Raw genomic sequence first — 18,314 nt, 5'->3', positions numbered from 1 at the left:
GATAGGGTTCCGTTTTTACCCTTTGATGAGGAACCCTAAAAATAAACAAATAGATAAGTAAGTTACAGTCAACTTACTGCCAATTCGAATGCATCGTCTAAGCATGCTAAGTAGGAGGTGATAGGCTTATATTTACGGATTTTTCGTTTGCCTGTCCGTTTGTCTATTTGTTCTAGATAATTTTGAAACTAGCTAAGAAACTGATGTTTTGTTTCAATCCTGTGTATTCCACTATCATATCCTTCCTTTCAAATCTAAATTTTGTAGGTTTGGATATATGTGTGATTCACTACGTATTGACTACGTATGAATTATTTAAGCATTAATTGGAAAACCTCAGATAAGTATATCTGAAAACATTTTATATGCACTCAACTTTTTATCCCAAATTTCTAGGCTTCTATAAAAGAAAACCTATTTACTAAGCCTACGTCATCCGTCCGCCTGTCCTACTTTTAAAGGACTGTATCTTCTCAACTGTAATAGAAAGCCGGTTGAAATTTTCACATAATAAGTGTTAATAATATAGGAAACCTGTAACGTTTTAAATGAATTTCATTATATGATCCTATAAATTTCTTTTAGGTATGCTAATAGTCTTACCATCGTAAAATGCCTAAAAGATGCGGAGAAACGGTCAAAGCGGCAACAAAAATTCCGTTTTTTGCTTTTACAATGCTACTGAACCATAAAATGCAGAGGCGATGTAGAGAACGGACGTTTCTCAGAAGAAAGGTTAGTGGGCTACCCCGGTCGGCGATACCCTACCTGCCTCCCTTGTACCTGCTATTATGAGCATCATAGTAAAAACAAATGGTACTTTTAACTTTATGGACTGTCTTAGAGTAGCTTCCTTCGTTGTCTATTCACGGGATTCATTTATGTTCTCGATTTTGTGAAGTATCTAATTAAAAAAGTGCTATAAACGCTATACGTAAAACAGGATTTTTCTTCTAGTTTTTAAAGCAAGACTTTATTTTTTGTGTAGTTGAAACACTGTACTATGATTTCTTTTTTATAAGAACTTTCCCATCGTTATCGGGTTCTCTGATAAATTATCAGGCAAGCGCAGTGACTTTGACGTAGTAAATATATAACCTACATCCGGCCTTTGATAGTTCGATAAAGTTTTTATAATATTTTTTGAAGATTTTGACATTTTTTAACATAATTATAATAGGTTAGATAGTTAAAAGCAGTGATACCCATTAGGCTAACCTCTGATTTTTCAAAATTATGTGCGTATTAGAAATTAATTATCACTTGCTTAAAACGGATAAGGAAAACATCGTGAGAAAATCTGCATATCTGAGAGATTTATATAAAAAATGATCTCAAAGGTATGTGAAATCTACTAATACGCACTTGGCCAGCGCGGTGGACTATGGCCTAATCCTTCTCATTCTGAGAGGAGAACCTGGGCAAGGTTCAATGGCAACAGTGGGACAATTATGGGTTGATGACGATTAAAGGTTAGATATGATTGGAAACAGCGCATCTTATAGAAAGTGGTAACTGTAAATACATTTGCAATCAATCAAGAATATAATTAAAGTCCTACCAATTTGATGTCGGCTACACATGCATTGCAATATCTAAGGTGTAAGTTGGAATACCTCGTGTGTACCTTACCGTTACTGTTGTTATAACGCAGACATTGTTAAAATACTTAATTCGAAGTTAAAGTAAACTGTAACAATGTTATTTATTAGTATTACATTATGCCACTGAATAAATACCGAGGGAATTATTTTACGTAGATAAACCAAAACAATAACTTTTTATGTCTCAAGCCATAACCGGACCTTTTAAATACAGGTGAGAAAAAATGTAGTAAACTATGAACGTCAGCAAGCACCGCAGATTCCACAAATATCTCGAGATTTATAATGTTATGACGTTATGTAGTTAACGGACTAAAAAGGCTAATTTAATGGATATTTAATCAAATAATGAAGAATTTACGAAGCGACGATGCGTTATTAAAAAGTGGCGAAGCTACATTAACAGTAAGAATTTTTAGCTTTCACGAATGAGCCTTCAATTTTACTACATTTATAATTAAGCTTATAGATTTTCCTTTTACTATTTAAGTATAGATTAATTTTCATTACCTCGATGTTACCTTAGATATGGAACCGGTTTCAGAATCATCCTTTTTTCTTCTCCTCTTTAATTGGTTTCATAAGTAAACTACATTATATTATGAATTATATTTGTTGATGGTTAACTTTATTTAACTCTTTATGGTTCATGAAGTCGAATTCCTATGTAATCACAATTCCTCGATTTGTCATTCTCAGCCAGTACTATTGTTACCAGTGGTCATATGAAACTTTTTCCAACGAATAAAATATAACTGCCAATGTAATGAAATTGTAGTTATCCTACAAAATATTTTTGTTTGATGCGATATGCGTGGAGAGGCGCGCGCACAGGGCGGCAGCGGCAGGCGGCAGCCGCGCGGCGGAGGTGAGGGGTCTCCACTCCGCCACTCGGCATACGCTCAGCGGCGCCCTCGCCGTTCAGTCATTGCCTGACCGCAAGGGGATGAGTGTTGTTTCGCGGCAGACCCGCGACTATCGCTTCGCTAACCTAACATAACAGACTCGTTTACGTTACACGAAGTCGATGTGGCCTATACGTATAAACTATGAAATAATTATATCGGCTTTAATTATTTTTTATTGAGATTATCTCCGAACTTGACCTGTGATTGTTGTCCGAACTCTCAGTGCGCGTGTTGTGCTTTATCGATAGTACCTATAACCTGTACGACTTCAAGGGCAAGGGAGACTGTATCGTGTTGTTTTGATTGTGGTGGTGTTGAGCTATCCGATTGATGCTGGTCTCGTTGCTTTTGTAAATTCTAAGTGGGCGTATTCGAAAGTTTGAAAATCGATCGGGTGACGTGCGTGCGTGGGATTGCGTTTACGTAATCTTTGTTTACCTTGGGAATATGCACTGTGTTGACTGCCCGTTGTGATACATGTCATTTGTAACACCTTGACGACGATATTGACAGAGATAGGACCGATATAGGTAAGTTGATATAAGTATAATTGATCACTAAATAACTTACTAATTGTAGATGTAGAATTTTGCTTGTTTCCTGTAAGTTTTGAGTTTGCTAACATTTTCAGCACAGTAACTTTGCTGTATTGAGAAGGTAAATAAATATTGCTTCTTACATTTTAATCAATTGCTTTGAAGTACTCGTAGTTATTATTATTGAATAGGTATTTAAAGAAAATATGGATCCCATTGAAGTTAAAATTGACCAGGACTGTGATAAAATAGTTGATTTGCATAAATTTGTATAATCTCAAGATACCGAGATATACATACCTACGAGACAAGTTAATTAACTCGTAGGTGGGTAACCAGATTTTTACTACAAAAGGATTTCTTCCTAAAGCTTTTTAGTTCTGGCTAATGTAATATGGTCGAATATAATTAAAAGATTCTACAACACATAAATAAATGCTTTCAAATAACAAGTGAGTGTCCCTATTTCAAGAATTCCTGACGCGACCTCTTCAGACGAGTTGAAAGCTCTTAAAGGTTTAGAAATAGCTTTAGGCTTTCATGAAGTTTTCCGTTTTCATGAAGATGTTTGTAGATAACAAAGAAGTTGTACAAAATAAGAGGAGGTAAACCTTTTTGGCTATTTTCTGGAGATGTTTAAGTTCTTTTGGAAAGTAATTATGGAGTTGACTACATTAGATTCAAACTCATACATGTCTGCCAATGTAAGTAAGTTGTAAACGTAAGAAAATCCACCGTTTGTGGGTTTGGTTAGTTAGAATACGATATCTTATTAGATTTCCAATTAAAACCGAAATACACAGTAATAGTATCTTTGTCTTAAAACATTAAATAATTGTTATTATTAATTTGATTACCATTCTATGATGTAATGTAGCAATTTTAGCATCCGCCACAAATTTACGATAACCATTCGGTTCGAGAACATGCGTATTTCTCCGCTAAGAAATAAATTGCAGCTTAGGAGGCACGAACCCCATTATCCAACGGGTAAATTAACTGGTTTTGTTATGGGAACACGGCACAATAAAAACAGGTTTGCATGAGTTACACATGCCCGTGTGGGAAAGGACCAAAATGCTTTCTTTTGTGGCCATATCATGAACTTAAACGTGCCCTTAAATTGTTAAAATCTATTCGTAAAAATTGGATTTTGGCAGTGTGTTTTGGATTTCATATGTACTTAAAAAGGTTTAAGATTTCTTATTACATAACTATTATCGTTCTTATTACATAACTATTATCGTATTATACGGATTTAAAATTTGAATTGATGCATAATAAAACAGCAACAAAATTGCGCACTCATAAAAATGACTAATTTAATCTATTTTCCTCATTACATCAGCATGGTTTATTATTCAAGAATGTTATCTCCCTAATCCACACTAAAAGTAATTTCAATGTAACATTAGAACATTAGGGGAGGCTCAAGCTCTAGTATCAAAAATACTCTGATACATTAATGTCAATATTGAAGGGATCTTTGAAATTACACGCAGACTAAGGCGTAGAAGGGACCGGCCGTTCTTTCAGGGGAAGCATTCATATTACATGAGTACCGGTCTGAGTTACAATGACGTCGCGATGAGGTCGTCAGACCGGCATAGCTTTAGCTTTTCAAATACATCCTCATATTTTTTAGTTAGCAACTGCACTTGTTCACGTGTCACTAACGATTGTTATGCGTCTGGTTTATTGTAGTCTTCATTGTGAAGGCGATTGTGAGGTTGCATCAAAATTAGCTAAGCTATAATATAATAAGTCTCGGAATCTTTTTCGGAATGACTCAGAAGTAATCTGATTGTACTTTTTATTATATATATAACAGGAAAAAGGGCGTAAAAATTAAGCATGAATATATCCCTCTAGATACCTACCTTGCCACGGCGTCAAGAACTGGAACAACTTCAAAGGTACCATTGTACCCTTGGGAAATTAAAATGAATTACGCGTATCTACTTATCTACTATATCACATATGTGCGTATTCTTGTTTGGTTCAAGCATGAAATGTATACTTAAGATAGCGACAAATTTGTTTGTGCGTAAAAAGCGATCATGGGATTACATCATCGACATGTTTACAGGAGTGTTGAGTGATTTAACTCCCTAACAAGCAACTCGCTAAAGTAGTGAAGAGCAAGCTTTATTTGTAAACAAACCCAGTGGAAACGTGATTACATCGAGGTATGAGTCAGTGATGGCATCAGATCACACGAATAGTTACGTAGCCGACTCACAATGTGCGCGTTAATTTATAAAACGCGGTTTTCTAGAAATGTAATTTTTACTTAATAATTGAAACTGTTATAATGTAACTTCCTGGTTCATAATGTAGCGTTTCACGTCATAGTAACTTCAAAGAGCTTCCCGTAGCTTTATTAGTAGTATCCTGGCTAATGTGCGTTGAATGCGAAAACTACTTACGTCCCGCATTACTACTCTCCGGAGATCATCCTACATCCTGCTATTCCATCTACGTGTTCGTTTTGAAACTTCAGCAAATGTACCAATATAAACTTAGTGTTTGAAATACAACTGTTTTTACTTAGGGTGATGTTCATAAAACACCATTCTTTATCTTGTTATGTACTTAAATCAACGTATGCGTAATTAAAATTCAATTTACATATTTCTACTTCCAGTTGACACACAGGTGATAAAATGATCTCATATAGGTACTTATTTCAATTATGTTATTATTACTTTATGCGTTCTTCCCACGCGATAAATACCTTTGATTAAACTTAAAGGTACTTTAAAACATTACTTATTATGAAGTACGTAAATTCTGTCTGACTTTATTATTACTTTTTGGAAAAAAATATTTACAGTTATTACTTTTCCTTGCAGTTTGAAACAAGAATAAATAGCGTCGAGCTGTCGTTCTTTTGAATCGCTTACGAAGATATTTAAATTAACTTTTTCTTTATGCCTCTTTGTAGTACAGGAGACGGTACCGCGTTAGACACAATAAGCAAAAACTTTGCGTTGCAACTACAGTACTTCGTTTAAACTGCCGACATTCTATGAAATAGGTTAAACTGAAAGTCTGTGCATTAAGCCAGCCATGTCTGCTTCCTTTGCCTGGATTTTCCGTTTGTCGGTTTTATTTTCTTGTGAGCATCTTTACTGATAATCCTTCCCTGGCCTAAAAGTATCTAGATAATTGAAACATGGTTTACAATAAAGAGTTAGATTTAGTATTTGTGTTCATTATTCTTTCTTGCTTCAGCCAATTCTTTATGGCAAAAATATATGGTTGATTTAGGTACGTACTAGCACTCAGGTTTTTATTCACATCATTTGACACTTACGTAATTTGCCATCTATGAAATGTTCGTTGAATTGGTACGCTTCGTAAACAACTGCAAATAACGGCTACTATAGAATAAAGAGCAATTGGATTGCGATATGTCTCGATTTACGATTACTCCATAACATCAGTTTGTTTATGTTACACAATAAGTAATTAACACATTAGTGCTGTGACGCATCTGAAACTTACAAAATGAAAAGAAGACTGTTAAGTTCTAATCTAATTAAGTTTTTCGGGTAATACAACAGTAGAATTGTAAGTAGAATATGTTTTACAGTCTTCGAGACTACCTCTATAATGTAACATTTCTTTTTATAAGCATACCATTACTTTAATAAGTATGTAAATCATTTTTGATGATAATATCTTACATGTTTACAAATGAATAAAATATTCAAAATATAATTTGCTGAGCTTAAATACTTATTTACATTAACAATATAAAAACAAATTAGAATCATTTTATCCGACAACCCCGGTGGGATGGTAAAGTTTTTTCAAGAGTATGTGCTCGTATAAACATCTAGTTTTTTGGCACGATCTGTGCTCTGTGATAAGCATTAATGAGATTTTAACAAATGGGGCTTCTTTACGTAGATGTTTCTGTATTCTAAAAGACTATCAGGTTATTTAACTACAAATTACTAAAATTTCCAAATTAAGTATTTGAGTATGTGTTTGTTTCTTTCTTTATTATGGATTTTTGTTTGTCTGTTTTGTAGTTTGTTCAACTGAAATTAGGAGATGATTTAAAAGACTGATGGGACTTTCTGAGAAATAGTACTTAAACTGGAGATTATTTATCGATATTAGTTTCTCCGGAAGAAAATGAAACGAAGAATGGACTAGGCGCGCCATTTTACTTTCTAATAAAAACAGAATATTTGAATAGTTCAAGTTCAGTGCAGTTCACGGCTTTGGACTTCGTTAATGAGAATAGGTCAAAGATTAATTAGTTTTCACGCGACTTCATTCTCTTAATACCAGGTTTCTCTATATAAACGGGGTCGAGGCTAGACTGATTACTTTCATTAATGCATGACTTGGCTGGATCGGACGCGGAGGTGGAATAGATTAAGTGTTGTGTTGCGGTAATGTGATCTGAATGAATGAAAATTACTTTATTACTCTATTTTATGTTTTCTCCTGCAAAAAATGAGTGGCCAATAGGACTAAGTCCAATTTGTGTGGTTTATTGTCTAGTAACTACTAGTCACTGGAATACTGGAATATAAGAATACAAAGTTTTACTACTGTGAATTATACGTTTTTTCTATGGTTTTGTTGACTGTTTAAACGGCATTGAATAGCCTTTCACTGCCAATATTTTGACTGTTGTTTTCTATGGTATGGTAGGTTGATTAGACATTTAACATTTAACTTTGTCCTCGGGGTTAATCAGTGCCACGCAACCGAACTTAGCAAAATATGACGAAGCTTCTTTTACTCCTAACAATACAAGAATATGCATTTCTAAATCCGTCCAATAAGAAGTTATTAGCGCATCTACAATGATGTATTTAGGTAGTCAGACCGGAACTGGTGAGTGCAACCAACCGAGAACTCCTCAAGGTCGCACACGCCTTTGTTATCTATCAGATGCTCATAAAAACACATTTCACAAACATAAATCTATGGTTGGTAGGTGCAAGAAATATTTAATAGTATGATTGCTAGTCATTGGCGGTGTATAGGTATCATTTGTATCGCGGCTATCCGAGTAATTGCCTTAACTATTTGAAATCGAAATGTTTCGACATAGTGTTAGGAACAACAATAGAAAATGATTGATGTGAGTGCATACACGTATCCTTTACCAATATCCAAAATTATGATAGCAACGTTATTAAACTCTCTAAATTAATTTACGGTTGCATAATTAAGGTCCTATTTGAACTTTTAATTTAATTTTGCTTTATGTATAAAATTTATTTCCATACGCTTTCTTGTCTTTATTTTTTGTCAAATTTGGAATATAATTACTTTAAAATTTTATTTCGTTAAAATAATTGCGGAGTACTTAATTTTATATAGTACAATTATTTTCAACTAAAGTAAATTTTGTCAATGAGAAATGGCATTTTGAAATTTGAATGAAAATAATTTTCGACATTAAGGAAATGTTGACAATGATGAATTATATGCGATATACAAAAATAAGAAACTAACAGTAGGCATAACTATAGGGGGCTCCCTGTTATAGGGGGGTATAGAAAAAATAAATTCTTCAAGAGACAAGCAGACCCCTTATTTTTGCTGACATCCCCATCCTCACCCACTGCTTTTGACAAACAAAGCTATGTCTACGATATAAATAAAGAATACATAATCAGGAAGTTAGTAAGACAAACCTTTATGTGATCTTATTGTCGTTGTTTGAAAATGCGGCTGAAACGAACCATGACAAATAACGGTTCCAGTTCCTCAATACAACTTTATTATGGAAAATAGAATCAGTCTGTCATGGCTCATCAACGGATTCTTCCTAAGTGATCACGCGATCAGAACTAGACAACAAGATGGTCATAGTTTACATAAAAGAACTAAGGATATATCTTAGTGTTTTAAGTAGGCCCTTACGATTTTCAATATTAAAATGTTTTCGAGTTAAAATTGGTAAATTTGGCGTGTTTAGCCAAAAATAGACGGAGTATGTTGTAGAAATTGATCTAATTACATAAAATTTACTTTAAAATGGTTTCCCAAATTGAATAGCTGAAGTAATTTCTAGAATTTTAATTTTAAATCCCCATTGCCCTTTTTTGATCGATAGTATTCTAAAACCTTTTTTGTGTTGGCAACTCATACAAGAGCCTAGAATTACTCATGCATAAATCAAGAACACAAACACTCGTATTCGTTTTGTATTGAATAAAGTTAGCTAATACGTATTCTGTGGAGATATACATATGTGTTGTAGACATTGCGAGTATATTCTGATCTGTGACGAAATTATTTCAAAATTAAACTGAAGTAAAATGCTAAATTGGATTTTAGCAAGCCATCGCGTGACTGGTGTCGATTGCCGCAAGATTTCTCCGTACAACTTACGAAAAAATAATAACATGGTTTCTAATCACAGGCATTACGTTATGAAAAGGTAAAGAAATATTGTTGTTTTCTGTAAGTTCGGGTTTTTTTTGGAGAAAATGCCAATCTGACATGCGATTCGACCACAGTATAATCTTTTACTCATGCTATTACTTTTTGTGGCGTTACATTAAGTCGAAATAGATTGTTGGTAGTCTGTCACAACGTTATTGATATGCAATATCGTGTATATTTAAATGTACTCTTAAATTGATAGTCAAAAGTGATTTTGAACTAAATTAAACTGACTTTCGTTGGAAGTAATGAGGAACTAAGTTGAGTTAAGTACTATAATATCGTTAACACGCAGCAGGCGTGATTAAATAAATAGCATGAAAGTAGACAGGAGGAACAAAAAATATTTTAAATTTAATTTATTTTAATAAACTTTAACATTATTTACAGTTTATTTACAGGTGTAATTTTTAGTTTGTCAAACACTTATTATTTTTCATTAAGCAAAACGTATAAGATAAAAAATTACTTAAGACAGCGAGAGTATACATAATACCTTGCGTCCTTGCTTCGACCATAAATATTGCTAATTAACATTTATTAAAAAACAAAACCTTGCCAGTTAAGTCCGTATGCAGAATCGGGTCAAGTCATTCCAACTATTGTTTAAAATAAGGCGGTGGCCCACAAAAAGAACAAGTGGTAGTCCGAATCCAGTTACGGCGGCATTCAGAGCGCGGTGTATCGGGTATCGATCTGGTGAGCGGCTCAACAGCGCCCCACATTTCACGCTCCGCGCCGAGACGCGTACGATCATCTTTGATCGAGATCTGTGCTCGATGTGTTCTTTTTTTTTTAATATAAGAGTAGCAGACGAGCATGCAGTCCACCTGATGGTAAGTGGCTACTGCCGCCCATGGACATCTGTAATCAACCCCAGATAGGATTAGGTATGCCTACCTGAGGTCGGCCACAGATGCGCCGCTACCCCTGAGGACTAAGCTGGAACGCCTTGGAAAAGTCTGTCTCTGATTTGTTGTCACATACTGATTTGTTGAAGAGGTTCACTCACTTATCATACACACACTGATTTGTTGACGAGGTTCTATCTCCGACTCAACACGGTTTTTGTTTTGTTTTGGTGATCCGCGTGGCGGAGCGGTCATACCGTCTGACGCACAAAGTCCGGGTTCGGTCCCCGGCCAGACTTATATCTGAATGATTAATTTAGGTATCTGTTCTGGGTCTGGGTGTTTGTGTATTTTGTGTGTCCATGGTACCCATGACACAGGGAATCCTAGTGTGGGGCTGTGGGTGTAGAAAGCATTTGGAAGAAATATTTTTGAGGTACCATCTATGCGTGGAACTTCAAAATTGATGCTTTAGCTTCCAGATTAAGCCGTATGAACCGAGACACGTTTGACAAAAGTATTTTCGGAGTTTTATATGGCGGTATTGTTTAATTATGCATAATAATGAGCTTGGAAAATAGTAGGCGTCAATTATAAACACGCTTCGATTTTGTTTATTAAAACAGTGAAGTAAAGTGAAGAGTGTGAAGGATATAGGGTGCTCTAATGAGCATCTATAATAATGAGCAAAGTAGACAAACTTTCCTTTAAATTAACGTCAGTGTGCTGACTTCTAATTACTCTGGAAAATTGTATACTTCTTAGGTGTAGGAACAGCCTTGTAAAGGAGGAAGAGGGGGTCCAAAGCAATTCTGCGACTTAGCGTATCAGTTGGCCAGGGGTTTATAGGTGGGTAGTCGAAAAAAAAATTACGCTGACAAATATACCCCTAGTCGCGCGAAAAAGAAATCTCACACTTGTGCTACGTGAAAGAGAGGGAGGTCTTTATAAAATAGTCTCCGAAAGCCATAAAACAAAAATGGTATTCCTTTTACATTTTTCTCCTGCTTGCGTCCTCCTTAAAGGCATTGGTCCGAACCCCTAAACCATGGATGCACAGACCGCAGCCCGCGGGCCGAATTGAAATCTATTCCAGATTAAAACCAAAAAATATATATATGTTCGAAAAGTAATTTGAATCTCGCGCGCGCGACAATGATTGTAAGCATTATGCAGTGCCACGATTCAAATTAATAAATTCTTTTTCAATTTTAATAAATTATTATAAATCTTTATTGTCTTTAATTACCTATACTTCTGGCGGCCGGCCCGCCATCAGTTCATGATTTGCCCGAGTGGCCCCTAGTCTTAATAAGTCTGTGCAACCATGCCCTAAACTCTTATTTGACACTCATGACTACACCCCAAAAGAATTAGACGACGCAGGATAAAATTATATTACCTATAGTAGGCAATCAATTAATCGTAGCCTGCGGCTCAATGTGATTATTAATCCTATGCCGCAGAATGTCAGCTGGATTAACGGAATAAATTTACGAACATCTCATTAATCAAAATTGGCTGGACTACCTGTGGTTATATAACGCATTCATGCGTTGTTCTCGTGCCCTGAAATTATCATTTTCCATTGATACCCGAAGTGCGTGGCGTAAACAATTAACTGAATGAGTTGTATATTAGTGATGGGACGGTTTTGTTCAAATAAACATACTCGTATAAAAAATTGAGGCCCTTTTATGGCGATGAATAAGTTTTTTTTTACATAATATAGGAGAAGCAGACGAGCATGCAATTCACCTGATAGTAAATGGCTACTGCCGCCCATGGACATGTGTAATCAATCCCAGATAGGATTAAATATTTCAACCTGAAGCCGGCCACAGATACGCCGCTAACCCTGAGGACTAAGCTGGAACACCTCGGAAAAGTATGTTTCCCTTACCATACCCTTCATATCAGACCACACCAACGCTTACCACTGCAGTTATTAGGCAGAAATAGGTGTAGTTGTAAGATATTCGACACCTTTGGACGAAATAGAAATACTATTTTCTTTTTGTTAAACCTAATTAAAATTTACATTCTCCGCAAATGTATCTCAACAATGAGAAAGTAATTGATGCATTGTTTATTGTAAAGATGTTGAATGATTCAACGCTCATATTTGTCAGAATTTAGAAAACGAAAATAAAACAATGATTATGTTATCTGATAGAATATATTCTCACTTTTGTGTTTTACAAAACTTATTACTAAGTACGAAGAATGAATTTGACTTTATAATTAAAACTGTGTGAATTCTGAATACGTAAGTAAAATTTTCCTTTAGGTATTAACGAATACTGCTTATATGTGAAATAGAGTTAGGTTGACAATGCTGCCATTAAAATTTATGTTCGTTGACTAAATATATCGGTGTTATCAGCGGTAAACATTAAACACATCCGCGAGATTAGTGATGTGCCTAATATTGAGACGCGTTAAGAAAATTACGATATCGATAAGATTAACTGTGATGAAAAAACGAATCTCTAGATTTTCGTATATTTGCGAGAAATAAAAATCTCTAAGCATTAGAATGTAAAGAGTTGTAACTAGACAAATAACGTGTCATTTTTAGAGCCCGAAAGAAAACTAAAGAGAAATATGAAACCACAGACCTATGTGTATGAAACACTGATTAAATGTGTTTGCGTGCAATTGGCCCCAAAATTAAACGCAATACTCTGTGAATTTTAATGACACTTGAAATTCATTCCAGAATAACAAAACATGAACACATAATACATACTTAAGGCATTTGGATGTCTTTGAGTCGTCCAAATCATAATCATAAAATTGTATATAAAAACTAAGTTCTTTCGTCACGACCGAAAAGATGAATATAGTATCTTTATTAATGGAAATAAAGTCTAAAATGCCATTAAATAAATTTATTTTGTTGTCTTCCATTTTTAATATAAACGACTTATTGTCATTTTTAGTATTAATGCAGTGTCTCGATTATGCAAATGAATTCATAATATATATGCTTGCATAATCTTCACTGTATTAAGTCGTTCAATTAAATGAGTGTACAGCACATCACTAGCGCACAGTAGCTCGAGTGCGGTGACGTTTCTAAGTTTGCTCAACGCCAGATGTGCTGTGACTCAGCCGAGTAGGTGTCGCCGTCTACACTGATTTGCCTACAAACTCTCTCCATTGTTGCTAATAACCAGATTTACATTCTCCCAATTGCTCAAGTTGCTAGTTTCTGTATAACGTATGCTTATCTTTGATACCATACGGAAATGTTACAAGTTATACAAGTTTTGAATGAAACGCACCTACAAATCAACGGGTTTATGTTAATTTTTACATTTACATTTACGTAATAAAGTCCTATGTAAATATGTTTATTGGCCTAAAGAGTTTTTAGATGCTTAATGTTTATTTTATTAGGGTTGTTACCCAAAGGGTAAAAACGGAACCATATTACTAAGCCTGCGCTGTCTGTATGACTGTTCGTCTGTCACAGGAGTATATCTCCTGAACCTTTTGTGGTAAGGGAGACAGACTTATTTGAGGCGTTCCAGCTTAGTCCTCAGGGGTAGCGGCGCATCTGTGGCCGACCTCAGGTAGGAATATCTAATCCTATCTGCGGTTGATTACAAATGTCCATGTGCGGCAGTAGCCACTTACCATCAGGTGGACTGCATGTTCGTCTGCTACTTCTATATTATAAAAAAAAAAAAATCTCCTGAACCGTATAGACACTTGACATTTTTACAGAGTATGAATAATGGTGGTTGCTATATGGGGGTCGCCATAAAGAAGCCGCAATTTATTGACGTTTTTCGCTTAATCTATTGAACCGTAATATGTAGATTGTTTAAATATTCATAATGCATCTACTTCAATGGCCGTTATAATAACAAATACTAAAAATAAAAAATATGAAAATTTTAGTAATAGGCAATTTATCACATTTACATAGATACGTAGTACGGTCTTATATAAATATGTTTATTACCCGGGTTTTCAATGGTTAGGGCCCAATGAGATTTTAGATGCTTAATGTTTATTTTTTATTAAAATAGCAGTCTAGAGGCAATTAGCATATTTAATAGCGCGTGCACATTCAATGTAGGTAGCTATGAAAGTCCGATTGTTAAAAATGATAATGTGTTCTCACGGCTTAAAAAGTGTTAAGTATTTATTTATTCATATTATTCTTTTAGCTTCGATTGAGTGTAGAGTAGGAATTCTCTCTCAGAATGAAATATTATTTGGAGTTATTAGACTTTGCAAATCTTGTAGGACGTATTGGACAACTGTCAGGCTTTTAGAGTCCTCACAACGCTTGCGGTCATCGTCATAGCAAAAGATGACTATCTTTGATTAAAATAATTTCGAAAATCTCCCGTGCCTTGTATTAGAACTCCGCAACAGTTTCAACACAATAATCTTCAGAGTAAACTAAGTTATCATTGGATTTACTATCAAGTAACTGATCTCATTGAGCAATTGTAAAGAAAATGCAAGTTTTCTTTATTCGTACTTGCACGAGAAGGTAAGTAACCGCTTAATAAGTGCGATTATTGCACTGCGCCTGACGTAATTGGCGTCATTTGTGAAATACCGTGAGAAATGATTCAAGCAAATTAACTTTCCGTCATTATAGTCACGCAAGAACTGAACAATCGTAAACGTAACGCTGTCACATAACACATAATGTGGAGCTATTGTCACAATTGTCGGCATTAGGCAAATAACCTACGGGTTATCTAAAGTTACTGTCTAAATCAGAGATTCTCAAACTTGTTTCGTCTACCTATTTTAGAATGAACTATTTTCTAGCCTCGCAGAACTTTGAAACGAAATAGATCAACTTTCTGAAATAGATCAGACGAGGTAATCAAATAGACAGATACAAAAACGTAAAAATAGACAGAAATATTCTATAGATGGTAGGAGAATTCGATTTTAGTTCCAAATATTACCATATTTGTCGAAGCACAAGCAGTAATCTCCGCTGTTAAGGGAAGATTTAACACTTCTCACCTGTTGTACAAAAGTCCCTTAAAACCTTTTTAAGCGTTTAGTGCCCACAAAACACAACTTTGAGAAAGACTGGTCTAGATGAAGTATCTGACTGTGCCAATTCAACGCTTAAGTTCATAGACACTTAATAATAGAGCCTACGTATACAGGCTGGGGTCGCTAATGCGCATTTATTAAAAATGAAGCAATTTTTTGCGTCTTCATGGCTGTAATCTCTCCTTAAAACACGACAAAACTTATACATTTTTGGGCCTTTTGCGAAAGGAACGCTTCTTTAAGAGTCAAGTGCCTACAACTTTGAGAAAGACTGGTCTAGATGAAGCGTCGGGTTGTGCCAATCCAACGCTCAAGTTCATAGACATTTAATAATAGAGCCTACGTATACAGGCTGGCGTCGGTCACGCGCATTTATTAAAAACCAAGCAATTTTTTGCGTCTCCATGGCTCCGCGACGTCGAGTCTAGACGTATACGATTTTGAGGGTTACCATTATCAAGATCTGAAGACTTGATGTGGAATAATTGGGAGTATGTTATATTATAAATAATGGTTTTTTGTTTAATTAAAAAAGGCAGTCTGGCTGGCAATCCGGCTGTCACTTTTTAAGATCTTATAAATATTTTTAAAGTTAGTACTTCTTTTTAGTTTAGAACTCCTCTTGATGAGTTTTAAGAAAAATAAATCAGAGTGTATATTTAGCGTGGGACCGTAGACATGCACAGTGCATATTGCACATCCATATAGTTTTTGGCGTAAGACGAAGTTACGAGCGCCGATGTAACACATAATAAATTTGTAGTATGTACCTTCGTCTATTGGTCGTTTTCACAGATAAAAATAGGTTGAATACATAAAAATATTAATTACGACAAAGAAGTACAACTTCTTACGTGCGTACATAAATACACACACACTTTTTTTATTACACAATAAAGTATTGAACACGTGTATGCAACACATTCAACTAAAATATGCTATGTCGAAAAGGAAATACGGAAAGGTAGTTAAGCCTTTGTATCCATTTATTATTATTGATCGTGTTCCCATAGTACCTACATGATTTAGGTCGGCGGGCTAACGGCATAAGAAATGAGTTAAGTATTCTTAGCATATCGTGACTGTATCGTTGTTAAATGTTACAACACTTTGGGTAGCTCAACACGTTCGCTGACATGTTGCAGGCTCGCAGAAAACAATAGGTAATTTGGTAACTTTTTAATGAATTTTATTTATACACATTATTTTAATTGGATAAACTGCAATATTAAAATGACTTCGTTTATTTCGAGTTTTCCAGGACCCATTACTTACTTGATAATTACTACTATTGTCACCCTATTTTTTATTCATTTACATACAAAAGGCACTAATCGATCTTCATTTTATGCAAATAAAAGTCTTTTAAATACATCAAGTAGAACAACATGAAGTAATCAATACTTTATCATTGCATTTGACCGCTCATTTGAATTTAAAAAAATCTTTCAGTTTGTAAGTGAAAAATCCTTTCCGTTTTTGGATAATAAATTCGTATATAAAAATAGTATAAAAACAAAAGTTCAGGCTGTATAGTAGATCGAAAAGGCGGTTTGGGTGAATGACACGTGGAGCGCTAGGCAATTCCGTTTTGGCCTCGCAGTGGTTATCAGGGCTCTAATAGCAGTATTGTTTGCTCTTTTAATTGAAATCGATTGTCTGATATCCGATACCCAGTCCTATCAGTTTAATTAGAATCGCTTTAACTTAAGTATCGAAATATTTGGATCGGACGGTATTAGAAATAATCTTTTCAAGAATCATTTTACCTTGTTTCGCTTATAGGTTACTTCTCTGTGGATAGCATCAGGCTTCACGATAACAAAAGTGATTTTATATCACGGCGTGCGTAAATGGACGTTTTACGCACGCTTCGCGTGCGCAAAACCCCCATTTCCGACCCCGTAATATAAAATTTTATACAACACGCGGACGAAAAATGTTTTTCTGACTCGTGTGATTGCAGTCCTCGCCTGCGGCTCGGCCTGCAAACTCACACTTGTCAGAAAAAAATTTTTCGTCCTCGTATTGTAATGTACTATTTGTTACTAGTGTTTCACGTGCGAAGTTACCATCCCGATATCTAATTCTTAATGAAGTAATTTAGTGCTGTTATGTTGTGACTTGAAGATAGAAAGATGGTAGTCAATTTAGTCGCCTGTGGAGCAACACTTGTAATTCCAATTTCGGGAATATCCTGTTTGATCCTAATCGACATTATCATTTATGAATTACATGCTCACTTAAGTTATTTCATATAATTACTCACAGAATAAAGCCTATTCCCAGTTGAAATCCACAATTAGTTGACTAGAAACGTATGAAAAAGCATGTTAGTATTTTCATCACAAATGTCTAGAAAAGAATGAACTCATCTAATTTACGTAGCGAATGATTACAATGTTCGATGAAAATAAAATGTTCGTGAATATTTTATCTGTTTTCATGTTGGATCTGCATAGCGCATCCCGTATCTACTTTATTTACATTTATGTGAATATAATCAAGGTCTTGCGTCGCCAATGACATCATGCTAGGGTAATCTAAATAATCAGTTTCATATCAATGAGTCCTTTATGTACCGTTTCAGTAAAAAATATACTTGTCGACTTTCATATAAGGGGACCGTCTTAGACCTCAGTGGTCTCATTCTACCTGTAAACAGTTTCAGCCTGAAGGACTGTTCTATATGAAATTATCGATATTTAAAACTATCATATGGTGTTGATGTTGAAAAATTACTAGTTAACATTAGAATTTTTTGAGAATTATCATGAAGTTTTATCGGAAGCATACTTTGACATTCCGTTTCAAAAATAAATTTATCTGCTATGAATAAGCACACATGTAAAGATTTCGTAATTGTTCCTAAAATTGGTCGTTTATTTAGGTCGTTACAAACATTCATAACCCAGTCAGTGTCTAAGATTAATGAATTAATAAAAA

General features: G+C 34.9%; 1 protein-coding gene across 1 annotated transcript in view; it reads left to right on the top strand.

Moving 5' to 3' along the window:
* Positions 1-2,484: 2,484 nt before the first annotated feature.
* LOC140748014 (uncharacterized) overlaps positions 2,485-18,314 on the top strand; it is a 204,348-nt gene continuing 188,518 nt past the window's right edge. Inside the window, exon 1 of the mRNA XM_073080696.1 lies at positions 2,485-3,042. The gene's annotated coding sequence lies outside the window, so the exon portion shown is untranslated. The remainder of the gene's footprint in view (positions 3,043-18,314) is intronic.

Source organism: Epargyreus clarus, unplaced genomic scaffold (genome assembly GCF_041222505.1).
Source record: "Epargyreus clarus isolate Ecla_fem2 unplaced genomic scaffold, WU_Ecla_fem_2.2 ptg000015l, whole genome shotgun sequence".
Classification (NCBI taxonomy): Eukaryota; Metazoa; Arthropoda; class Insecta; order Lepidoptera; family Hesperiidae; genus Epargyreus; species Epargyreus clarus.
The sequence above is the reverse complement of the archived record's forward strand: the minus strand, read 5'-3'. Positions and strand labels throughout refer to the sequence as shown.